This window comes from Podarcis filfolensis, assembly GCF_964270895.1.
Source record: "Podarcis filfolensis genome assembly, chromosome: Z".
Taxonomy (NCBI): Eukaryota; Metazoa; Chordata; class Lepidosauria; order Squamata; family Lacertidae; genus Podarcis; species Podarcis filfolensis.
The window spans coordinates 26,320,487-26,341,404 of record NC_139617.1 but is presented as its reverse complement, the minus strand read 5'-3'; the positions used below and the strand labels follow the sequence as shown (position 1 = coordinate 26,341,404).

Genomic DNA, 20,918 nt, shown 5'->3' with positions numbered 1-20,918 from the left:
AAAAGTTTCTTACAGTCCCTTCTTATTTCAAACTTTACAGAGAGAGGCTATAGAACATAGCCTCTTGGATAATGGCGTTGTCCCGGGTGAATTCCCCCCCTCCATCTCTCCCACTTCCTCATTCATCACCTCTATGGATGCTGCTACATGCCCTCTGTCTTTGAGCTTTTTGCTCTCCTACTTTCAAGGCTCGCTGGGTTCTGGGGGATGGAGGGTCTGAAATGGTTTCTAATGACACCGTGTCAGCTGGGTGTTGCTCTGGTTCTCAAATGATTTCCCAACATTCTCCCTCATCTGCCTCTGAGCTGCTATCTCCCTCAAACCCTTGTTGTAAATCTATACTGTCTTCGTCCTCCTCCTCCTCCCTGGAAGGGTCAAGATGGGGAGCTGGTCTCCACCATGCCTCTTCTGCCCAGTCCCTGACACCTGGGCACATCTGAAGATTAAGTCTAGACCCACAGTCCCTCTGATAGTTTCCATGACCAACTCTTCTGGGGTGTGGTCATTTAGGGTTCCTAGAAAGTTTACTTCTGTGTTGTTACTGGGATATACATTTATGCTGTACATGTGAGAGCAGCTGAAATCACCCATTACTCCAGCACTTCCTCTTTTGGATTGCTCCTTCCTTACCTCAAGATCATCTTGGGCATTTTGGTCAGGCTGATGATAGTACATCCCCAGTAGTGAATTATTCATGGGGCTCAGTATCACCCACAGCAATTCTGTGGAGGACTCTGCCCCCTTTGGGATTTCTAGGTTATAGGACTCTATATCCTATTAGAGGTACAGACCAACACCACTTCCAGTACATCCTTTCTTGTCCTTGCTGTAGAGTAGGATTTGGGAACCTTTGGTGTTCCAGAAGTTGCTGAACTATAACTCTCATCACCCTAGACCATTTATCATGGGGCTGCTGGATTAGACAGGCCGGCTGGCTCTTCTTATGTTCTCACATTCTTATGGACTCAGTCCAGCCAAGCAAAAGCTCTCAAGTAGGAGTAGGTGGTCTGGGAAGAGAGAACATGGCCTTATGAGATTCCCCAGCATTGGAATTGGCCTGAGGTTTCCTACTCCTGCTCTAAGTAGTCTTCCCTGTAATGCCATTAAATCTAGAGCCTAATGTACCACTGTTGTGTAATACATAATCACTTGCTTCAGGTACCAAAAGGATACAGGCCTCAAAATATATTGGCCATTGGAATCCAGTAGTTTCTGTCACACTTTTCAAGACTTGGAGTAACTTCCATAGTTACACAAAATGTTGCAGCAGTGTTTAGCTTCAGAGCGCCTTTTTACTAATGTAGTTGCATTAGTGCACAGCAATCTTCAGACCTTAGGATAATACAGGGCAATCCTGTACATGTCTACTCAGACATAAGCACCACTGCGTTCAGTGGGATGTACTACCAGGTAAGTATGTATAGCAGGGGTCAGTAACCTAAGGCCCATGGGCCGGAAGCAGCCTGCAGAGATTGTTTGACTGGCCCACGAGCCGCCCCCGAACCAAGCCCCCTGTTCACGCACTGCGCTAAACTGGTGCAGCACTGTGCAGGGATTCGCTTCTGCAGCGCTGTAAATCATGTTTCCGCATGCGCAGATGCCGAAAAATGCAGTCGTGCATGATCCGGTCCATGGAGGGATCTCCGTGGGACCGATCCGGCCCAGGCAAGATAAACCTTGCTGACCCCTGGTGTGTAGGCTCACAGTCTTAGATATGCTGAACATGCTAAGGTTGCAATCATATGCACTTACTTGGGAGCAGGACCCATTGAACTGAGTGGGCTGACCTACTTCTAAATAAACATTGAAAATGAGGAACCAACAACCCATTGTTCATAATCAGTCATAGCTTTTTGTCAATTTCCAATTCGATTCATAATTAGGCAAGAAATAAAAATAACAATTCAAGTAATGTAAGTGTTTTATGTTCTCCAGCTTATTGTATTGTATTTTAAGTCCATAATACATTTCTCCATATTATGGACCACAGTGTGTGTGTGTGTGTGTGTGTGTGTGTGTGTGTGTGATGTGTGATGTGATGCATGTTAGATATATACTTGGTTGTGCCTAGTTTTATGCTTTCCCTGCTGTAGCCTAGAAAACACCCCCAAAGCTCTAGATTCTGGGCAGCGGTTCTTTCATTGGATCTTGTGGGATGGTTGCTATCCAAACTAATTTATCACCCAAGGATTAACAGTGGACTGACTTTTTCTGGTGTTTTGTTCTGGAACTACAATGCACCGAATACAAGTGCACCGCACTGGTAAACTTTGGCTTCTATCTCCTCTCTGAGCAGGGTGATATACAGCTTACGTTATTCATTCCAGCCAAGCCCCAAAGCTGCAGTGCTTAACAGTTGAAAATTAATGCAAATGCCATTTGTATTTTGCTTACAAGACAAATTGTATCTGAATAATTTAAATGGTTTTTCACCCCTCAAGGCATCACACGTTCTCAAAACAATCCTCTTTTTTATTGTTTCATCGTATGCATGTAAGTGACTCTAAATTACAAATATTGATGCTCTAATTTCTTTTTAAAATAACTGCCAGTGGGGGCCTGGGTGATTGAATCCAATTCTTCTTCATAGTTAAATATTCTTTTTATTATTGCAGATTTCCACTGAGGGGGTCTGGCATTGATGAACTAAGAGGTGTTTTTCAGCCTTTCAGAGCTGCTCTAATACATCTTTAGTGCCACAGTGACTTTTTCCACCTACAAGTAAAAGGACTGGAAAGAGATATCAGTGGCTGTGACAGATGTCCTGGTCTTTAATTGTGGTAGCCTTTCCAATGCCCTTTCCCAGTAGGCACAGATTTTTTGCTGTTTGTAGACTTAAACCATCTCCCCACCCACCCTGCCATATCCCCCAAATCCTCTGTCCATCCGCCTTTACCATTCTTGCTGCTTTTTTTTGTGTGGAATACGGGAGTGGCTAAGCTGAAGTATCTCTCCCCGCCCCCTCTCTGAAAGGAAAATAGGTAGCTGCAATGTATTGAGTAATGCTGTTGACTAATTATTGTCCATTTAACCTGCTATTGCCTACACTGACTGGCAGCTGCTCTGTAGGGTTTCAGGAAGGTTTCCCCCCCTCAACCCTACCTCAGCAACTGCAATCCTAAAAAAAGCTCAACAACTTTAGTCGGCCCTCACGCATGTTCACTTCATCAAATATGGCCCTGTTTGAAAAAAGTTTGGGCACCCCTGCTCTAACATGAAGTGATTGCACTCTGATATGTGCTACTATAATTGTGACACCTGGAGGCCCTGCAGAGATGCGGTCTCCTGAACTACAACAGCATGAAGGGGAGATCTTTTGGCAGGGATGTGCCATTGATAGATTAGTTACATTCTGGTCACTCCAAAAGCTGAGCCTATGAGCTCAACTTCACTTTCTTCAATGTCTGAGCAGTTGTTGTTGTGGATGAGCCCTATGTGTGTGATGCATTGTTTTGGGGTTGTGGGTGGGGTTATTGTTTCTTAATCACTGTTTTAATTGTACTGTGTTTTGCCAGATGTTGCTGAGGACATTCCTGACAGGATTGTCTCCAATCCAGATGATGATGGGTCTCCAGATCAGAAGGACTTGCTGCAAAGGTCATAGAAGATGTTAGCAAAGTCACTTAACAGATGGGGAGAGAAATCAAGGTAACACCTTACTGACCAAAACAGAATAAAAAATGAAGGGAAAGGAACAGAGACTTTTTGTCTTTCTTAATTCAGGCCTTGTATATAGAAACAATTAGGGAGGGTGGTGGAATTGCACTCAGCATCGAATTGGCGTATAGACTGTTTGTCTGCTCTCTTTGCAAAAGGAGTCTTGCTTGCAGCAACTTTCTTCAGAGTCTGATACCAGTTGCTCTTGTCTTTTAGAATTTTTCAGATATGACATTTGTTTCCATACGATTTAGTCAGCTACAGTCATAATCGTTTGATCTTAACTGTCTGCTGAGTACTGCTGAAATGTCTATTCACTTTAACTTCTGCCCTATTGATTCACTGCTGAGGCGATTATGTTAGCCATTAATCACCATTAACATTCACTGCGTTATTGTTGACTTTCCTCTCCCTTTTCTGCCCTTAGCCAGACACACAGAGAAAGCACAGTCAAAGGCTCACATCTTAATGTGAATCTATGATATTTATTAATGTAGCAAAAAATAGGCTTTATTTGTATTTTGTGGATATTAAAATGAGAGTGGTGCATATATATTGTAAAAGTGATATTACATTATTATTATTATAATACTATAACAACTGGTTAATTTTTGTCTCATCCTGTTTATGCTTATTACTTCTCATTATTAATTCATGCAAAAATACAATTGCATTTATTTTTGTTTGGTTTTCTGGGCAAAGTGTGTCATTGGGTTGGGGGACAGAATTATAAGCACACCCTGAAACCTACACCTTGAACAATGTGAACTGCTTTTTTGGGACTGTGGTGGGTCACTTACTTGCTTGACAATATAAGCTGTTAATATGTTAGCTAGCTGATAAGAAAAAAAAAATGACAAAGACCAGTAACTTGGGGAAAGGAGATCTGTCACCTTCTCTACCTCATTTGAACAGACAGTAACTCTGAGGCTTACATACCTCAACATACTTCATATCTTCAACCAGAATAACATTATGTTTTCATTTTTTATGCTGATTCCAGAACTGTCTGAAAACTCAGTAAGCCAGAAATTGCTCATTGGCTTACTGAGTTTTCAGCCAGTTCTGGCATCAGCATAAAAAAGTAAACAATAATGTTATTCTGAGAAAGCTAAAGGAGCAGATAACGGATAGTTAAAAATAACTAAGTGAAAACTGAAGTGAAATGGTATGTGTGATGAGATCACTGAAATGTAATCTTAACCAGTACTAAGAATCAGATTACATCTCTAGCAAGAAGACATTCAACCAAAGTTACACAGGGAAAACTGCATCAGAAGTACGCAACCAAATGGGGCACTGCCTACCTCAGTGAACGTCATGTCACTTTGACTGGCTACTAAACAACATATTGACCCTTTTGCGTAGTTGGCAAACACTGGGAACAGAATTAACCTCTTAGGTCACAAACTGAATGATCCCTGATGTTGAACTTCAAACAACTGGGAGGCCTGCCATTCAAGAAACCCTTTGCACAGATTTTCCCAGAGACTGCGACAGAGACATCCCCAGTGATCTGCTTGTTACGAGCACGAGTGATCCTGCAATGTGACATGTGAAACCAAACACATACCACTAGAAGTCAAGCTTCATTTATGAGTAAATATCTAAGTTCTGTAAATAAAATGAGAAGTCTTTAATGATGACTTTGCACATAATTACCTCCTAAATTATTTTGAGAATGACTTTATTTACTGCATTTAGAAAGCAGTAATCATAATGGAGTTTACTGAGCATGATCCCATTTTATCCTCCGCCCCCTGCATCTAATTGTGATAGAATGTTGTTGCTTTCTCCTCTCCCACACACCCTTTCCCCATGAAGTTGAGCAAGTAGTATATGAAACAGAAGGAGCATCTTGAAAAGATTCAGAAAACACAGTCGTAAGTCCAGTAATATCCAACCAACCTGATTACTTCCTTCTTCCTGCCCATATTCAGTGCCGGATTTATGTATAAGCTGTAAACAAGCTATAGCTTAGGGCCCCACTCTCTTGGGGGCCTCCAAAAAATTTAAAGGGAAAAAACAACTGGATGTACATTTCCAAAATATAAGATAAGTTCAACAATTACTTTGAGAAAATACATATTTTGTTATGTGCAAATGGCTTTAGATACCTATTTGGTCCATAAATTACCATTTGGCATATATTCAACACAAAAAACAGTGACAATTTGTTGTTGACAAAGGACAGCTGGACATATAAAGGGCCCCATTACCTTCAGTAGCTTAGGGCCTCATTAAACCTAAATCCGGCCATGCCCATACTCACCATGGTTGCTTTTGCATCTAAGTTGGTTTTTATTTATTTTTCTGAAGCATTTTTACCCCACTGTAGCTGAAAAGTCACCCAGAGTGGCATACAAAGACCAACAAGCCAGACCCTCCATGTGTCCCTATTTTCCAGGGATGTCCCTGATTTAGAGAAGCCGTCCTGGTTTCTGATTTGATCCTGGAATGTCCCACTTTTCCTTAGTATGTCCCTATTTTCATCGGAGATATGTTGGACGGTGTGGAGTTATCTGACCCCCAGCCATCTGAAGGCAATCCTGTATACAGAAGGGTTTTTTTAAAAAAATGTTTAATGTGTTACTATATTATTGTCTATGTTGGAAGCTGCCCAGAGTGGCTGGGGCAACCCAGTCAGATGGGTGGGGTATAAAAAGTAAAATTATCATGGACATCCCTATTTTCATCGGAGAAAGGTTGGAGGGTATGAACAAGCTTGCAATCTAAATATATATAACAAAAAGGGGTTGGGGAGAGGGGTTGGGGTGGGGATGCAAGCTCAGGCACCAGTTCTAGTGACCACCAATTGGAGAGTCCCCAAGACATAGCAAATGATTGAAGGCAGTGATGTTAGAAGCCCACAATAATCTCTCTCCTGGACTCTCTGAGAAGTTCAGTGAATGTGAATGGGGGAGGGAGTTGGATTGCAATATCACACACACACACACCTATGCATGTTCACACCCATGCAAGTCCCTGCAATTTTTACAAACATTCATGTAGGGCTCACAAAGTTCACAACTAGAAATAAAAAAACAACAGAATCTGTTGTACAGTAGATTACGCAACTTGTTGCACAATGGGTTTCCACTAGTTCAACTGCTGTATTGGATTACTCTCTTGCAAAACATTAAAACTTGCCCGTCAGCTAGCACAAGGGCAAACAGAGAATGTTGGATAGAGCCCTAACTGTTGTATGTTCAGCATTAGCGGATTATATTGTGGACTGGGATATTTTCGATACTTTTATTTATTGTTACATTTATGGTCCCATTGTTCCACCACGGAGCTCACGGTGGTATGCATGATTCCCCTCCTCCTCTCCTTTTAATAAATGCAACTGTCAGGAGCGAGTCAGCAGTAAATCACACCAAGCAAGCTGATTAGCAAAAACCCAGGATCTGCACAGGAGTGTCAGATCTAATGAGCACAGCAACTCATTTTTGATAGGTCTTGCCCCCATGAAGCAGTTGCTGAGACTGGCGGAGGATGGGGGTGGGGGAGTAGACTGCCCCGGGTGCCATCTTAAAGGGGAGTGACAAGAAGGCACCCCACGAGGAGCTGCCTTGGGCTCGGTGGCGCAAGCCACTGCCATCGCGCCACTGCAGCCACGTATGGAGGATCCTCCCCTCGCGGTTGCAGTGGCGGCGGAGGGATCCTGCCACCGTCTGTACGGTGCTCGAGTGGCACCGTCGGCAAATCAAGCTGCAGCACGTGTGTGGTGCCACTACGTACGCCACATGCTACGTAAGCCACATGTACATGCACCACAGGGCAGTTTGCCCCGCCCCCTGCACTGGGTGCTGGTTAGCCTTCCTTCACCCCTGCGCCACAACTGCCTAAGTCCCCTCCTCTCCAGTGTTTTCCCCAGTCAACCCAAGTCTGCTACTGCGTGAAGCTACCTTCTCTTCCACTTGCTCTCTTCATGCCTCTCTTAATCCTGGGAAACCAGGGGGAAGAGGAGCTTGTTGCAGCAGGAGGGGGAGGCACCCATGCTTCTTCACCAGCCAGGCTCATCTCCACCACCTGACCTTCTTCCTTCCCTGCTTCAGCTTCAGCTTCTGCCTCTGATTCTTTACTTCAGTTTGCCACAGACTCTCCCCGCCCCCCACAGCCTTCATGAGATCTCAGATAGCCCCATGAGAGCTTTTAAGCTCTCTGCCTTGCGTGTTTAATTTGTGCAATGTCAGCTGGCTGGCTGGCAAGCACGTAAAACTGCAATCACGCAAGTCAAATGGGCACAAGTTGCAAGTCAACTGTGTGGCAGGGCAAGATTTTGTGTGTGCACAATTAAGAAATACAGACAGACAGTCTGACTTGATTGACAGATTGGTTGTATATGTATTGATATATAGTCTTTGCTGCTCCTGAACTGGGACTGATCACAGTTAATGATCAGCTAATACAATGTTATGAGTTTGGGGTATGGGGAGGAACTAGAGATCCTTCTAACGCCTAGATCCAGCAAGTGTTAAAACATATGCCAGGCTAGCCTGAGTGATGGGCCATTAAGGGAAACAAAGGAAAGGGGCTCCTTGTGAAACAGCAAATGGTTGGGGCCCCTCCCTCAACTCTTAGATAGTTAGAAGTACAAAGCCTGAGTTCAGAGTTGAGTTGCCCTAGAAGTGATTGCTACAGAAGTAAAGCAGCAAGCTGGAGAGAGAATCAGAGCAATGTGTCTGAGCTCTGTTTGAATCCAAAGCTGTTGCTATGCAAGGAACTAGATTCTTTTAGGGTGTTAATAATGTGAACCCCTCCATTATAGAAATAGGTTGTATATAAAGAAATCATATATCATAAAGACACTACAGCCTCTGCTGTGTGTCATCTCCAAAAGGAATCCTAAACCCAGGGTAAGCTCCTGGAACCCCAAGAATCTTGCACCGCTCAGAGATTGAGGTAGCATGCACAGGGGCGAATGAAGGCAAACCGCCAGCTGCGCACGCGTTGCACCACTACGTAGGGCGCATGTGCTATATACAGCACATGCGTGTGACACCGCACATGCATTGTACATAGCGGTTTGCCGCCGGCGCTACCCGAGCACTGTACAGACAGTGCCGGGATCCTCTGTCGCAGCTGCAGCAGCGGTGGAGGGATCCTCCACTTGTGATTGTAGTGGTGACGGAGGGATCCCACCGCCATCCATATGGCATTCGGGCGGCACCGGCGGCAAACCGCTATGTGCAGCAGGTGTGTGGCATCACTACGTACAGCGCATGCATGTGACACTGCACATGTGTTGTACGTAGTGGTTTGCTGCCGCTCGAACGCTGTATAGATGTGGCGGGATCCTCTGCTCGTGGCTGCATGTGGCTGCGGCGGTGCGATGGCTGCTTGTGCCGCCTTGCCCGCGGGGTGCCTTCTTGTCACCCCCCCCCGACATGGCACCCAGGGTACACCACCCCCCGCCCCTCGCGACACCACTGAGCATGCAACAGTAGGAAGACAACCTTATTTAGAAGTAATTTGCTTTAAAGAAGCTTCTTCATGTTATTGTACATCATTAGCGTTGCTGATTGAATCGTCTAATTGGTTTTCTTTTTTGCCCACCTAGACTCCGTATTCTGAAATTGGTAGAAACACATTTTAGAAGCCAGGAAATTTAAAGAAGGAAAGAAACAGGTTAGAAAGGACTATGATGGGGTGGAAGAATGAAACAATTTCAGAAGGTACCAGGCGGCCACATAAAATGAGCTTGATGGCCATGTCTGACCCTGGGGAATAGATTGCATATATGCACCATAGCCTGCATGCCAGATTGCTGGAGGGAATTAAACGACTGGATGCTCATATTGGAAGTTTGCAGGGCCAGCCCAATACATTTTGGCATCTGAGGCAAACCACAAGATGGCGCTCATCCCCAGCAGGGAAGAAAGGGTGAGTGAGTTTCTGCATCAAGAACAATGGGGAATAAATATCTACACTGGGAACAACAGTGAAAGGAGACCAGCAACACCTCTTATTCACCAAGAGGTCATTGTAGAGGCGGAATGGCAGGGAGCTGCTAAGGAGAACGTAGATTGGACTTCAAAGGAATATGCTGTAGCTGTTGCTGCAGCAGTAGTGGGAGATGCATTCCTTGGAGGCTAGATCCGCTGCCCCTGTGGATCCTGCTGCCTGAAGCAGTTGCCTCACCTTGCCTAATGAAGTTTGGAAGACTTCCATACTCAATAAATCAATGGATGCATTGCAGCATGCAACACACAGCTGGCTGACAGAAAGCAGAGGGCCAGGTTCTATTTTCCCAATGAAGTCTAGCATTTTTCAGGGAATTCTGAGTCATATTCTGAGCTGCACACAGCTCATAGGAACATGGAGTATTGTATTGGGTGTATATTATGGGCAATTTTCTCCAATACTGCAATAGTCCAAATATTGCTGTACTAGGCTTTGAAGAGACAAATGGTCCAAGTTTTTTCAATTGAAAGTGAAACCACAGACATTCAGTGCCGTATGGTGGAACTTTATTCCATATGCTAATTACATCAGATGTGTAAAAATACATGTCAGCGATGGGCAAAAAGGTTTGGACTGCATGAAGTTTCTTTTCCTTCCCACCATAAAGGGACTTCGTCCTTTTTGCTTCTTCTTTTTCCTTTTCATTGAAGTGTCTACGGTGTGATTTATCCAATCTGTTTACTGTGTTGGTGAGAGTTTTTTTTTTCAAAAAAAGGAGGGGGTGGTATACGTTTGCTTCAAGGGCTGTCCAGGTCAAGTCCAGTTTAAAGATAAAGAAAACTAAGAAGGGAGAGATGGAGTTGCCTTGAGGTTGCCCCATTGCTTCTTTCTGCACCTGCTTCAGCATGGACTGTTAACTTATCTAATGCTGAATTCTATGCACATTTACCTGGTTCAACTAGAGTGTCACCATGTCATTCTTAACAGAGGACAGTCCTTTAGAGGGTTTTCTGGTCCAAAGCTGGCTTAAAGAAAAAAGATATGTTGGAAAGGAAATACAGAAGGGCTTTGTCAACTATGGTAAGATATGTTTAAATTATAGTAATTATTGCAGAATCTGCATCTATACACATAAAACAGCTTATGCACCTGTCAGGGAATCAGGAGCAGGAGCACTAGGGAGAGAGGATTGGGAGAGCGAAGGGGAAGAATCCGAGGGCAGCGTAGGGGAGTATGACAGTGGCCCGAGAGATTCCATGAGCTTCTCCAGCGAATCAGAAGATTCCCAGAAGGGGGCGCCGATGGTCAGGGCAAGGGGGGTCCCAGGGGGGACGCACCAGAAACAAGGAGCCAGAGGGGAACCCCAAAGCAGCAGTGGAGGATCGGGACCAGTTTCCCCACCAGAGCGTAGTGGGGGGGAGGAGTCACATGTGTCAGGAGCAGTGTCTCCTCCAGAGAGGGAGTCAGGGCTGACCACGCCTCCAACGGAGGGGAGGTCAGTTGCAGCTAGCCCCCCCCGATGGGGGAAGCAGTGACAGCAGCAGTGGAACGGTCAGGAGGAAAGCTGCTGGCTGGGTGCGCGCGCCAAGTTCAAATGTGCAGGCGCGCGGAACAGCAGGAGACCCGGATGGGGAACCAGCTCCTAAAGCCCGCCGGAGGGAGGGAGAAGGCTCAGGGGAATCAGCGGGAGAAGAGGCTAGAAAGGGCGGAACCCCGGCGGGCAGGCGGACCCAGAGGAGGAAGGAGCAGCGGAGAAGGTGGAGCAAGGCTAGAATCTTAAATTGGTGTCAAGGGGGAGGAGACTCAGACGGAGCATCAGTGGTCTGACACTTTAGACGTGGGGCTGCGCGCTGCGGCTCTGGAAGTGAAACTGAACTTCAATAAAGACTTTTATACTTAACAACGAAGCAGCGTTGGTCCTTTGTGAGCTGGGACCTAGGGTAGCTCTGACAGCACCGTTTATGGAAATCAGCACCTTATTTTGTCCTCTTTTTCAATGATAAAGAAGTGGTCACCAAAGGGCCCCCTGGTGGGCCACCGCTAACTAAGTCAGTGATCCACTGACCACATGCTGGCACTGGGTTTTGTTTTTTTTTAATCTTTGTTTTCTAGTAGTTCTGGGAAATGCCATAACTGTGCTTCTAGGGGGAAAATGAAGCCAGAGGGGCTGGATATCTTTGGAGTTTTGTAACTTTGGCTAGGTGAGTACTGATGGATGTGCAACAGCAGGGATCTTCCAGTTTGTAGCTTAAGTGCTAATTCTGTTAAAGTCAACTAGTCAGGAGGGGGGGTAGGTGGACACCAGGCTGAACAGCATGATTTTCACTGAGGTGTCACATTTTCTTATTGGCTTTGTAGTTCTGATTAAGTTTTCCTCTGTATGTTTGGCATTATGTTTCCCTTCTATGTACAAGGCCTGCCCTGAGAAAGGCAAGATCTCCGCTGTCTCTTCTCAGATTATACACTGTTGAGTTTTGTCAATAAAGTCAGGACTTTTCTATGTCTGTGTTATTTAAGCAACTTTGCTCACAATTATGTATACACATTTTGCTTGTAGTATCTGTAGCACTCTTCGGGCCGTGACATGCGAAAATTAATTTGCAGTGTCCCTGCTGCTAATGCTAGTTATCGTACAACAGGCTAAATTTAGTTTCTTTTTCATCTGCTCAGACTTTTGCTCTGTGTTGCGATGATGTTTCTGTTTGTTTCAGCACATTAAACTGAAATCACTTCATTGCATCTTGCATGGGAATGTACACAGTGCTGTACTGCTTATTCACTAAGATTGCTGCCCATTAGCCTTTGATGCCTGGGAGGGGAGGAGAAAGAAAGATTAATGGCAATGGGAGGGGGAAAGATTATTTGTAGGCTAGAAATACACTGTGCAGACAGGTTTTTTGGCCTTCCCCTTCTTTTCCCTTCTTTTTGTGCTCATGAGAAAGAAAGGTTAAAGAGTGAAACTTTAAACAAATGACATTTTTGGAAAGCCATTAAGTGATCCAGCTCACAGGAATCTGATGTCCCCCCTGGAGCCTGAGACAGGTGCGATAAATTCAGAAGTCATGGAAACAACACATGAAGACAGTCGAGCATGATGAACAGCAACAGCTGCTGTCAGGGTTCAGCCTGCAGACAAGGATCAATAAGTCACTTGCTGAGCGACTGGCTCTTCGGTATAACTATAGCCACAATGGGGATAGTGCTGTAATCTGAAGCTGCAAAAGAAAAGAAAACTCTCTAAGTAAATTTCACCTTGCTTTTCTTCCTCCTTCCCTCCCTGTCTGTCTTTCTGTCACTTTTCTTCTCATTTTTAAAAGTGCCAAAATAAATCTTTTACTCTTGACATTTTTCAGGGGCATCTAAATCCAGAGGCCTGCAAGGGATGGTGCAGAATTTCAGCTCAGTTTGCTTACATCTTTCACACTTTCAGAAACAATACATGAACTGAAACACAGCCATCCTTTGAAATATTCATTTAATCTGAATTTTGCAATGCACTTCTCTAGTTGAGCAATGTGTAGAAAAATGCATCAACTAGCATAAAGTGTTCTCTCTCTCTCTTTCTCTGGCGTTTATATGCTAAGATCCAAATTTAGGGCAAGTACTCTTCAGCAGCGGCAGAGTATATGCCTGCGATGCCCTGGGCAGATGTGAGGGGTGCGTCCCTGAAGGAGGAGGGGTGTGGAGGGCACCCTCCCCCATGCCATAGTTCAAGGTAGGAGAGGGGTGGGGAAGCTGCTGCCTACTCTCTCCCTCCTCTCTACCACCAGGTCAAGCATGATCCGGCAGCAGAGGTGGAGCTGCTGCTGCTGGGTGTGCCCCGCTGAGGTGGGATGCTCTCTGCCACTGGATCAGACATGACCCGGCAGTGAAGCAACTGCAGCCAGGTGCGAGGCACCTTGCATCCAAAGAGTGTGGGCAGCAGCATTGCCGCTGACTCTCTTGCTCTCCACCGCTGGGTCAGACCTGACCCAGAACCATTGCAGCCAGGCATGCCTCACCGCAACAGAGGAGGGCTGCTCTCCGCCACTGGATCAGACGAGACACAGCAGCAGAGCTGCTGCCACTGGGCATGAGGTGTGTGGCAGCCATCTGCTCTCCTGACCCAGGTCAGGCCTGACCCGAAGGGCAGAGCTGCACCAGGCACAAGCACCACAGCCAAGGTGGAGCTCCTTCTGGCATGGAGTCAGACTCCAATGAAGGAGCCTGCTGGGGGGGGTGTCTGTTTGTGTCCCCTCTCGATTTTGCACCCGGGGCCATGGCCTCCATGGCACCCCCACATGCTACACCTCTGCTTTTGGGTGAGAGGACTCCAGGAGGGATTTAAAGTTACATAATATGCAGCGAAGTGTGGAAATAGGCTGGTAGACCTTTAAAATATGCCCTTATAAGCGAGATCCAAAATATCTCCTTAAAAAGTTTCTTTCCAAAGTTTCCCTCTTCCCTTAGCATAGGAAAAGATCATGTGTTTGGTAAGTTTAAAAATGATTTACTTACAAACTCTCCAAAGGTCAGATTCATGTGCTTCATAAAGATCCACAGACAATAAAACTTGGTTTAGTTATAAAGTGGTGAAAGTTTCTAAATTTTTGGTATAGCAACTGAAGCTGGTGAGAGCCATGTGGTCTGAGGGAACAGACTACTGTGGGAATGGGATGCTGGAATAGTGAGCCATTGGCCTGATCCAGCAGGCTCTTCTTATGTTCTTAAGTGAGCCAATGTTCTGACTTATTATAAGACAGTATCCCAAGCTCCTAGTAGTGGTATATCAGTTAGGGAAATGTGATAGATCAGTGGTAGAACATCTGCTTTGCATGGGTTTAATTTCCAGGCATCTGCATGTAGTGCTGAGAATGTCCTCTGAAACCTGAAACCTTGGAGTGTAACTGCAAGTCAATGTAGATGATACTGAGCTCAATGGACCACTGGTCTAACTCAGTAGACAGCAGCTTCCTCTACTCCAGTTCAGAGGTCCTGCTCCAATTGCTCACACCAAGTATTTCCCAAGACATACTGAGGCCTGGGTGAAGGACAATATGGTGTCCTTTCCTCATTTTATGTACAGAGGACAACTGAGTTGGTGGTCAAATTATATGTCAACAGTGGTGATCCAATAGAGTCCTCCACCACACCTGAAGCAGCAGGCCAGGTTAGGTGACTTCCTTTTGTTTTCCTAAGCATGCTTTTTAGAAAGCACCAATAACACAACACACAGTTTGGCCGAGCAGTAAAAAGAAGTGAGAAATAAACCAATTTCTCTTGGTTGCTTCAGAAAATATAAAGGATAGAAAAAAGCAGGTGCTGGACCAGTTCTTGTTATGTACAAGGTTTCCTGCATGGAAGTAAGAATTCAGCCACTGATGTTAGGATAAAATGATTTCCTCAATAGCTGTTGCATCTGGCTTTCAGCTGAGCACTACAGCTTTCAATAAGATTTTTTCCCCTTGAAGATAAGCAGGCGATTGTGCTGATATGCTTCATTTTGCATCGGCTGTTGCAGGCTTCTAAATACGGGACCTGATCAAAAATCTCAGTGCAGAAACTGCATTCAGAGTTACCACTTGCTAAAGTGCTCAGAGGCTCTTTATATACACATGCAGCACGTAGGCAGTGAATACTGCAATAAGCAAAATGCTGTTTTGTTACCTACTTGCTGCCATTCTTCAAAAAAAAAAAGACTCTTAGTTTTCTGTTACTGAAGGCCATGAGCTGGTGGCCACATTAAAACGGAGCTAAAATGGATTTGCTGCTAATATTTCCCCTCAAAATGTTCATCCTACAGATTTTAAGATCATATACGGTACTTATGGATGCTCAAACATTTGCTGAATAACCTCCAGTTATTTGACATTTGTATTTACAATCCTATTGTATTTGTTCTGAATATGCTATTTGACAGTATTTGATTGTTGGCATGTAATGTTCAGGATAGGGACGCGGGTGGCGCTGTGGGTTAAACCACAGAGCCTAGGACTTGCTGATCAGAAGGTCGGCGGTTCGAATCCCCACGATGGGGTGAGCTCCCGTTGTTCGGTCGCTGCTCCTGCCAGCCTAGCAGTTTGAAAGCACATCAAAGTGCAAGTAGATAAATAGGTACCGCTCAGGCGGGAAGGTAAACAGCGTTTCCGTGCGCTGCTCTGGTTCGCCAGAAGCGACTTAGTCATGCTGGCCACATGACCCGGAAGCTGTACGCCGGCTCCCTCGGCCAATAAAGCGAGATGAGCACCGCAACCCCAGAGTCGGCCACGACTGGACCTCATGGTCAGGGGTCCCTTTACCTTTACCTTTAATGTTCAGTATATTTCACAATATTAAATCACTAACAAGCAGCAGTAGACAGCATCCAGCAGTTATTAGTAACAGAGATGCTGTGATAGCTGCATTTGACAGTGTTGTTCTCAGCCACCCCAATCTCTGAGCAGTGCAAGATTCCAGGGATTCCAGGCGATTACTCCAGGTTCCTGTTTCCTTTGGGAATGAGGCACAACTGCAGTTGCAACCTTGGATTCAAACTGACATCAAAAATTGCTCTGTCTCTCTGTCTTCTCCCAGATTTCTGCTTTTACTTCTGGTGCACATCATTGCAACTTTCAACTCTCAACCCTTCCTTTGTTCTCCTTACATCTCACTATTCCAGGAATAGAAGACTTGATTGGATTTTAACACTTGCTGTATCCAGGGATTAGTGGGGTCTGGCATACAGCTTAACACCCCAAACTCATAAATGTATTTAGCTGCTGAGAGTATTTACTTGTTGCATATTTCCCAGCATTTAACGGTTAGCATGCAATAACATTTAAGTTATCTGAGACCATTTGATAACTGACAAGCAACAGTATATTCATTCTCTGACAGCATTTGATACCTGATATACAGGAGCATTTAGAATTGCTCAACATTCAACAGAAGTTGTTTTAGCATTTGAGTGTATTGCAGTTGTAGCCAACATGGTGCACCCCAGATATCTTATAGGCTACAGTCCCCATGACTCATTGGCCATGCTGGCTGGGGCTTATAGGAATTGTAGCCCAAGAACATCTGAAGGTCATCACACTGGCTACCCCTGCTGAACTAGATAGTTGTTATACAGTGATGTTTAGCACCTGACATCTCACAGCTCATAATGTTTCCAACGGCCAAATCTAGGCAGGTACAGTCAGAAGAATATGAGGCTTGAGATGTAGTCCAATGTTATGTTCCAATATTGGACAGATTACAAGCAGGACACAGAGGAAACAGCTGTCCCACTCTTTGTTCTTAGTATCCAGTATTCAAAGGTTCATTGCACCTGAACATGGAAGCTTCAATGGCTGAAGCACACAGGCTACCTTTAGCCTGCATACTTTGAATATTTTTGTACAGGGTGTGGTACAAATGTAGAGTGTTGGACTACAACTTGGGAGTCATTCAAATCCTCACTCATCCACGAAGCTCACCAGGTGACCATGGGGGCCAGTCTCCATCTCTTAGCCTAACCTACCTCACAGGGTTGTCGTGAGGATAACATGGGGCAAGGAAGAACCATGTGAGCCCCCTTGAGCATTTTGGAGGGAGAAAATGTGAGGTCCAAATGTAGCAAATGATAAATAATAGCAGGTTGTCACCAACATGGCATGTGCTAGTTGTTGCCATAACCCCCGGGAAAACCTGGACATGTCCTGGGGGGGGGGGGGACACATGCCCATCTGGGTGGATTTTTACATTTTAAAGGAAATGTCTGGTTTTGGGGGGGGGAGGGGGGGTTGGGCTGCTTTGCACACTGCGGCTGCTGCCAGCCTGTGTGCCTCTTTCACTGGCTCAGGCTGGCAGTGGCTTCAGCTATCCTCTTTTTTGCTCTTCAAGAAATGGCAACCCTAGCATGTGCAGAGTTCCACTTGCCACTTAAAGGGACTTCCACTTCCTCTCCTCTTCTCCTGCACCCTCAAAATTTGTTCCCAATCCTCTGGGGCAGATTTTGAGGAGGGTTTGTGTGGAGAGGGCTATAGGGCAAAGGAGGTGGGAGTTCTGTTGCACAAATAGGTGGATGTTGCACAAGCTGAAAGGCTGCAGTGAATACAACCTAATAATCCTTCTCATCAGCATCTGCATCACAACAGTAATAGTTTCCCCCTGCACAGAAAGCTCTAGTGCATAATGGAATGGATCTGTTTCTGCTTTACAATAATACATGGAGTGTGTCCTTGACCATCAAGTATGAAGCAAAATCTGGGCTTCATTGCCATCGCTTTGCTCAGGCCTTTTCTTGGGGAGTCAAGCTTAAAGCGGGGGAGGGTCAATTCCAAGCTCTTATCTCAATAGGCTCACATTTTAAAGGATTTAATCCTGACACCACCAGCACAACAAAAGGAATCCATGCATTCACACTTCTGAATACCAATGAGAACTTAATCTCCTCCGCAGCAATGAAATACAGTGTAGACTGGCGAAAAGACAGAGTAACCAAAGCACTGTGGATTCCCTGAGAAGTGAAAATAATATTCTGCGGCTGCTGTCAAAGAAGAAAGAAATCAGATTAGATTTCAGATGACTTTCCAAGGGAACATGATCAAGGGAAAGAGCAGCGGGGACAATAATATATCAAGATGCAGAATCCCGTTTTGATATCAGGCGGTATCTATGGAGGTCATGATTGTTATAGCCCTGATTAAATTACCAAAGTCCTGGTGTCTGTTCAAACCAATTACCTTCAATAATGCTGTGAATCATCCTGTGGCATTACTGGATTTGCAGCCTAAACAGATCATGGCAGTTGTTCAACAATATTCCTTTGTATAGCAACACCCAACAGCCAGAGATAGTTCTAATAGCACCTGGTATTTTTGGGTAGCTGCCAGGGGGACCCTAAATGACTCTTTAGACCCCCTTTAAAAATAAATAAATAACAATTTGACACTGCCATGCGGTGCAAAGGCAATATTGAGGTCAGCTGGCAGAATGGAAAGGGAAGGTGTGGGGTTTGGGGAGGGGTGAGGGGTGAGATGAGCCCTCTCCCACCACCACAGTACTTTATCTCCACCCAAATATTCATTTTAGTCACTAGCAAAACCTCAAGGAGGGTACGAAACACAACTGGAGAGGGGTGGTCCAAGTCCTGACAAAAAGAGGCGGGGGGGCTGCATTTGGTCCCTTAGCCTGATATTCCCTACCCAGCACCCTTAACAAATTGCATTTCTGAGGGGGGCAGGGGGGAGCATTTTCTGGATTGGCTTGCCTTGGACTGTCCCTGCTTGGGCTGCATACACAACATACATTTAAAGCACCAAAGAACGCTGAGAACTGTAGTTTGTCAAGGGTGCTGGGAATTGTGACTCTGTGAATGGTTAACTACATTTCCCAGGATTCTAAGAGGACTGTGTGATTTAAATCTGTATGCAGCCATTGTCACATTCTTGCTTATGTCACTGGGAGTGCAGCCAGAGCCAGAAGTCCTTACTTGTCATTTAAAGGGGGCTGCCATATTTTGAAGAGCAAAAAAGAGGATGCACTTGCCGACTTCTACTTTTAACTATGGATCACTGTGATGACTCTCATTTTACATACCCATGAAAAGGAGGGCATGTCCTGGAAATAGAGGACAGATGGCAACCCTGGCTGTTCAGTGGACATTCTCTTAAACAATTTTTAAAAAGGTTAAGTGCAACTGTGAACCAGCAGGATCACCAGTCATCACCAGTGATCTCTAGAAACTGGAGAAATCTAGTCTCCTTCTCATTTGTAGCAGTGACTGCCAGAATCAATACTGACCACTAGGAGAACTATGTTCCTTTGACCTGCTGAACGCAGTAGGGCTTTAAATGACCCCTCTGCTGCTTTCAGATATTTGTGCTACACACACAAAGACCAGGAATAGAGGGTAGGGGACAGACTAGTGCTTGCAACCCTATTCATCTACTTACGATGTCACAGAATTCCAACAAAAACAGAAATGGGAGCCAATGAAATTGCCAATGTTCACTTATTTGTCTCAAGTCCAAAACAGAAATTAATCCAGTGAATATGATTGTCATTCACTGTTGTGGCTCCTTTCAATCAACAAATTATTTATTTGTTTATTTATAAAAAATAAAGTTTTACAGCAATAAAAATGTCCCAGGATGGGCTGCAACATTAAAACAGTAATATTTAAAACATTTAAAACAACTTATCACCACAAAAATAAGGTAGGTCCCAAAAATATACACCTCATCAAATCATAGAATTGTGGCGTTGGAAGGGACCACAAGGTTCATCGAGTCCAACCCCCTGCAGTGCAGTTTAGGAATCTTTTGCCCAATGCGGAGTCTTGTGCTCTACCAACTGAGCTAGCAGCCAGGGTGAAGAGGTGTGTCTCTGAAAGCTATACAATGAAGGTGCCAGGCACATCTCTGTGGGGAGAGAGTTCCACAGCTTAGGGGCTGCCAAAGAGAGTACCTTCTCAGAAAATACCCACCAACACTGACCAAGGGTTGAGGAACTACCAAGAGAGCACTATTTGATGATCTCTTGGGAAGGGGTGGTTTTGCAGATATTTTGGGGCTGAGTTGTGAAACAAGCTGGGAGGATCCATATACCCACAAGCTTCTGGTCTGGGCTGAGCTGGTGTCCTCTAACAAATTCAAGCCTGAAAAGCTGGTTTGGGATAGATTCTGAACACAGGGCAGAGGGAGGAGAAAATACAACGATTCATCATTTTCAGCCATTACTTTTGATGTTGTCTTAGGGTGACCTGTGCCCTATGTTACAAATGACAATCTTCTATTTCTGCTTGAAAGGCTGTACAGTGGTACCTCGGGTTACAGATGCTTCAGATTACAGATGCTTCAGGTTACAGACTCTGCTAACCCAGAAATAGTACTTCAGGTTAAGAACTTTGCTTCAGGATGAGAACAGAAATCGTGCTCCGGCTGCGCAGCGGTAGCAGGAGGCCCCATTAGCTAAAGTGGTGCTTCAGGTTAAGAACAGTTTCAGGTTAAGTACAGACCTCCAGAACGAATTAAGTACTTAACCCGAGGTACCACTGTATTGTTTAAAGATGAAGAACCATAGGAAGGGAGAGCAGGGAGGGGCCTGGAAGTTCCCCATGCAGAGCACCTGGTTAGCAGACTGAGCAGACTGGCAGACAGGCCACCTGGCCAGGGTCTTTCCCACTATGGAAATATCTATTTATCCTAATATAGTAATTATATATTTATTACTGTATTAGTTATATTTATTGCTGTGTTCATCATAAAGCAGTAATTATGCAATTGCAGCTGTGCATATTCACATAGGCAAACATTATGCAATTCTGGGTCCTCTTTTATCCTCTTCTTTTGGTGATAAATTTTCTCTTTTTCCGATGGCCACCCTCTATGGTATCTGGACACCAACCA

The 20,918-nt window shown here is 45.0% G+C and overlaps 1 long non-coding RNA gene across 1 annotated transcript; it reads left to right on the top strand.

Moving 5' to 3' along the window:
- Positions 1-2,620: 2,620 nt before the first annotated feature.
- Positions 2,621-3,699, top strand: LOC310754419. The gene is made up of 2 exons (XR_014543821.1): positions 2,621-2,780; positions 3,516-3,699. It is a non-coding gene; the product is annotated as an uncharacterized lncRNA (long non-coding RNA).
- Positions 3,700-20,918: the final 17,219 nt, after the last annotated feature.